Raw genomic sequence first — 5,467 nt, 5'->3', positions numbered from 1 at the left:
ATATATTTTGACAAGACTACCTACTTTTTCCCACACTAGTATTTTGATCATGTTTTGGTATAGTTAGTACATGCCACATTTATTAAACATGAGGTGTATCATTTGTGTTCCATGTTGAAAAATTTGGGCAATTATGGAAACTTTGGGTAATACAAAATATAGCTTTACTAAAGGAGATACTGCATGCAAATTCACATGGTTCTTATGGCACAAAATTATATCACATTCTAGATTTTATGAAAAGGGACTCAACATTTTTAATTTATATGCCTTCTCCACATTGTATTTCTCTCTAGATTATTAGCCGACTCTATTCTACAGTCTCTTTCCTGTTCCAAAATGATGAAAGGGATAGATATTGTTGCTTTCTATGAGCTTTGTCACAAACAACATTGGGTTATGTTTCCAAAGAATTTCCACATTTGGATTCCTCTGAGTCTTGATGAAGGTGTTTTACTTGCTGATGTAAGTGATGCAATTCTTGATTTGATGTTTATAGTTCATTCTCCAACTATTAGGCAAGCTATTTGACATGTAATTAGTGAAGAATTAATGGCTTCTACAATGCCCCACTTCCTTTATCCATTGCACCTCATCTCCATTTTCTTGTCCAAAACCATAGACCTAATGCAATCTCCCTTGCTTCTTCAATCATTGGCTCAAAGGTAATTTAGGGTCATTTTGTTGCTGATAACAAACTATCTGTCGCTACACAACACTATGATCTCTGGAGTGGAATGGATCTAGTGGGAGGCTTATTTTCTCATTCTCAATCACTACTCAAGCATGAATGTTTTGTCTACTCAAAGCCACTAAGAAGGAAATAGACAGTCATAGTTCTTTCCACATGAAAAATACATTTCAAGCCACCTCCCATGTCTTTGGTTTTCAACTTGAAGAGAGAGTCAAGAAAGTGGGATATGCCCTCATAGATTTGCGAAGGGTCTCAAACTTGATTCATTCTCAGGTCCCAAGTTTGGGAAATGTGAACCTTTAGATTGAAGAAAGGAATGCTTGGAATTTAGTTTTCAAATAAGTTATCCATTCACACATGATGTCTCATGCCGGTTTGGGCTAGTCTCCCAACTTTTTAGAGGTGGCATGTTCTAGCTGGGGACCTGAGAGCAATTATGGTTGAGGCTAGAGTGTTACAAATGTCACACCTGTATGTGAGCAAGGTGCTTCAATGTGTGATTGAAAAAATATTTGGGAGGAATTGACTAAAATTCATGGCAAGTGTATTCGTGGCTATGACAATATGGAAGAATGAATGGTGATCTGAACTTGGTTTTTTTGGTATGATCTTGATTTTTGGCCTTTTTGATGGATTAAATGTAATTGAGAATTTTGAATGTGCTGATAATAAGTTTTTGAAAGCTGATATAGTATCATCAGGTGGTAGTTGATACACCTTATTATAGTTATACTTGTTTCAATAGTTTCAAAAAACTATGTAAAAACTATGTATATATATGGGACAATGCTGGGTTCTCTTTACTGATTATTTCCTAGTTGACCTTTTTGAATTAGATTAATAAAATATTATAGTGGCTTGCCACTTTTGCCTAAATTTTTTTTTTTTTTAAATGACAATAAAAATATTTCATTGAATGTAAAATGAAAGGTATCAAATTGACCAAACCATCATAGAGAAATCATATGAGAGGTGGGGGTGGCTATCAAATTCCAAGACTGGTTCAAGGGACATATAAAGAGCTTTTCAAAAGAAAATTAATTGACAAAAGATACCCAAAAACATAAGTGCCTTGCCTGAAAGGCAGGAACCAATAACAAAAGCATAATTTTTAATTTTCTCCTAATTTTAGGCAATGGATTCTAAAAATATGGAAGGACTATTTGAGATTTTGAAATAACTATTTTGAAATCAAGAGTTGAAAATCATGCAGTTATTCTCATTAAAATAAATTGAGATTATTGAAATTTGGCTTTCGAGAATAGTTGTTGTAATTAGTTAATAATTATATGTAAATCAATGAAAGAATAAAGCAACTAAAACTATAAGAATGAATTTCTAAAAAATGTACTTTGAGGAATCAAATAATGGAACTCTTAAGGAAAGCTATACACAAAATCTAAGGAAGGAAAAAATTAGTTTATAATAAGGTGGATTTTAATATATCTTTATTATAGTTTAAATTATTTTATTTATTATTAGAAAGAATTTGATTAAACTAATTAAATAAAGATGAAAAAATATATTTAAAAATTATTGATACTGAATTCTCCTATATTTATGTATATGTGTATGTATGTATATGTATATATACTACATGTATGCACATGCATATGGATAAATAATTAAATAAATTAAATATATGTATGCTACATACGTATATAATTTTAATATTAATCTTCATTAAATTTCAAAATTTTCACATATTTTCATATCCACCCGTAAAAATCACATATGACACAAAAAAAATTAAGTTGTAAATGTAAAACAACTTTGACAATTTAATTCTTTTATCTTAGCAATCAAGCCTTAGTATGTGATGTTTAAGCTTTGTACTCTTTTCTAGTCAAACTTCCAAATTCCATCATTTTTTGTCAAAAATACATAAAAGAACATCAAAATTTTGACTTTTAAATGGTCTAGCAGTTGTTCAAATATTGGTAATTTAATATTTTTGAAACATCTCAAAATACATATTTCCGAAACTAACTAAAAATTGTGTTTTTGTAGAATTCATAAACCTCTCAAAGGAAAGGAAGTTAAGAAAAGATTTTTACAAAAAGAGTGGCAAAAATCAAGAGATTGATTAGCCTCGTAACAAGAGGTTAAGTTTTGATAAAAAATTTAATTAGATTTTATTATGTAATAAAATTAATGATATATTAACAACTTATTAACAAATACTTTAGCAGAATTAAGGCCATCAAGCCTACATCTCAGTGCCTCCCCTAATTCTTACAATAGTTTGTGGATGATACTTTTTTGTTTGACATCTCCCTCATCCATGAAGCCAGAGAGTGGAAAGATCCCCTGAATATGTATGCTATTGTATTTGGCCAATGCATTAACTACCACAAAATTAAAGTTTATTTTTTCAAAACTCTTGTCACTTTGCAAGAAAAGGTTGTTGGTATTCTTGGATGACAGGAGGCTACCCTCCTTGGTACCTATCTTGGTCTACCACTCACTGTTAAGGAGATCCCAAACTATTTTTGGAATCATCTAGTGAAATGTCTGCAAAGAAAGCTAACAGGATGGAAAGGAAAATATTAAGTAATGTTGGAAAACTTCAACTCCTCTCAGTCTCCCTATAAGGCATCCCATTGTATTTTCTATCTATTTTCAAACTCCCAAGTAGATTTATAGATATCATTGAGAAAATTTAGCTTAATTTCCTATGGTCCAAAACTAAAGAAAAGACAAGAATGAGCCTAGTTTGTTGGGAGAAAGTTTGCAAACCTAAAGCTCAAGGAGGACTGAGTCTAAGAAGACTTCGGCAAGAATAAGGAACCATTAACCAAACTTGGCTACAAGTTGGTGAATTCCTAGGAGAGCTAGTGTAACATCATAATGGCCAAATATTTTGGGGGATTGTCATCTTACCAATTTATAGGAGCATAGGCTCTACCCATTGGCTCTACAGTCTAGAATAATATTGTTAACACTTGGAAGATCCTAAGAAAGGGGTGTCATTGGATCATGGGGAATGGAAATTCAATAGACTTTGGGGAAGATCAGTGGATACACAAGGATCCCCTCAAGAAAATTAAGTTTTCCCTTTTGTATGATATGTGTAGTAGATTATATGGCCCTCAGACTTGAGACTTCATCACCCATGAAAAATAATGAATCACATTTTAAAATCTCTAGCCAAGGGAGTTGAATTTAGCTCAAGAAATGCAAGATCTCACAACTATATGATTTCCCTCATCTTGGTTGAGGACTCCTTTGTTGGATATAATTGATTAATTGTGTATTGTCTTTGATGTTACACAAATGTCATATCAGTTGACAATCAGTGCATGTCGGGCTCACTCGGTTAGTGAAGACAATTTTCCTAGTCTACTGAGCAATCCTGAGTTTACTTTGTGTAGAAGGAAGTTTCTACTGAGCTCACTCAATCATCAAAGGAAGTTAAGAAGAAAAGAGTGTTAACCGAGTACACTCAATTACCAAAGGAATTTTGTAAGTTCATAGTGTTAACTGAGCTTATGTCGGTTAACACAGGAAATTGCTTTAGAATCAATTTCTACCGAACATGGTCGGCTACCTAAGGATTTTCTTATTTTGGCATAAAAAGCTTAATTATTTTACCTATTGATTATGGCCGACTGAGGTGATGAATATTGTCTATTCTAATTTGTATTTGAGTCAACTTGAAAATGTGAAGGGTATAAGTAAAAGGATAAGTTGTGATTTCAAAGTGTATGTGTGTGTGTGTGATGCAAGTTGAATGTATTGAAAGAAATAAGAACAGAGGGAGAAAACTTGAAGGATAAGAAGATATCCTTGTGGAGCAAAAAAGTGTCACTTGATCAAGGAAGGATCAAGTATGAACTAGAGTAGAGATCTATAATCAAAAATTTAGTTGCATCGCAAATCAAGTCATTTCATTGTTACTCTCTAACCATTCTAGCAGTAAACTAAAATCTCTTAACAGAGTTGGTTTAACAACCATTTGTAAATCCTCTAACAAGGTGGAAATTCCATTGAATTGTTTCAAGACCTTTTGCAAGGCCACTCCTAACAAGGTGATTAAATCCTTTAATAGGGTCACACCTAACAGTGTGTTTTGTAACCTTTACCAAGGTTAGTTCCTAATAGGGCTCACTTCAGAAGAGTGAAAAATAGTAACTAGTTACATTGGTGTTTTTTCCCAAATTGGGTTTCCACATTAAATTCTGGTGTCTTATGTGTTCATGTTATTTCTTTCATTCTTGCAAGTAATTACCGATAACATCTTAAGATTTACTAAAGTAATTCACACTATGCATTTACTGAGTTACAACAATTTTTGTGTATTTACCAAGTTTCAACAATGATCATTTTGATCAATTTGAATTCTATAGTTGGCATCTAAGGGATCTAGGATTTATTTTAGTGGTAATTGATTCACCCCCCCTCTCAATTACTCTTATATTTCCAACAATTGGTATCAGAGCTTTTGGTGCTTGTAGAGAAGGTTTCAAGGACCTAAGCTAAAGATCAGAATGTCTTATAAGAGAGAGATTCCAAAGCTGAACAGAGACAACTTTGCAGTATGTCAAGGACATATGAGGCTTCATCTCACTACCATCAATGATTCATGATGCAAATATATTGATAAAGAATATAAAACTCCCACTAGAACATTATCAGTTGATGACATTGCATCTATTCTCAGTTATGCTGAATTTGATGACGTCCAAGATTGTAAAATTACTTTTGATATGTGGAACAAATAGAAAGAAATCTATGGAGGAGATAAAAATGTAAGAAGAGTCAAAGTAGAAA

Source organism: Cupressus sempervirens, chromosome 3, assembly GCF_028749045.1.
Source record: "Cupressus sempervirens isolate cs-2001-9-10 chromosome 3, ASM2874904v1, whole genome shotgun sequence".
NCBI classification, from domain to species: Eukaryota; Viridiplantae; Streptophyta; class Pinopsida; order Cupressales; family Cupressaceae; genus Cupressus; species Cupressus sempervirens.
This window is presented reverse-complemented; position numbering follows the sequence as displayed.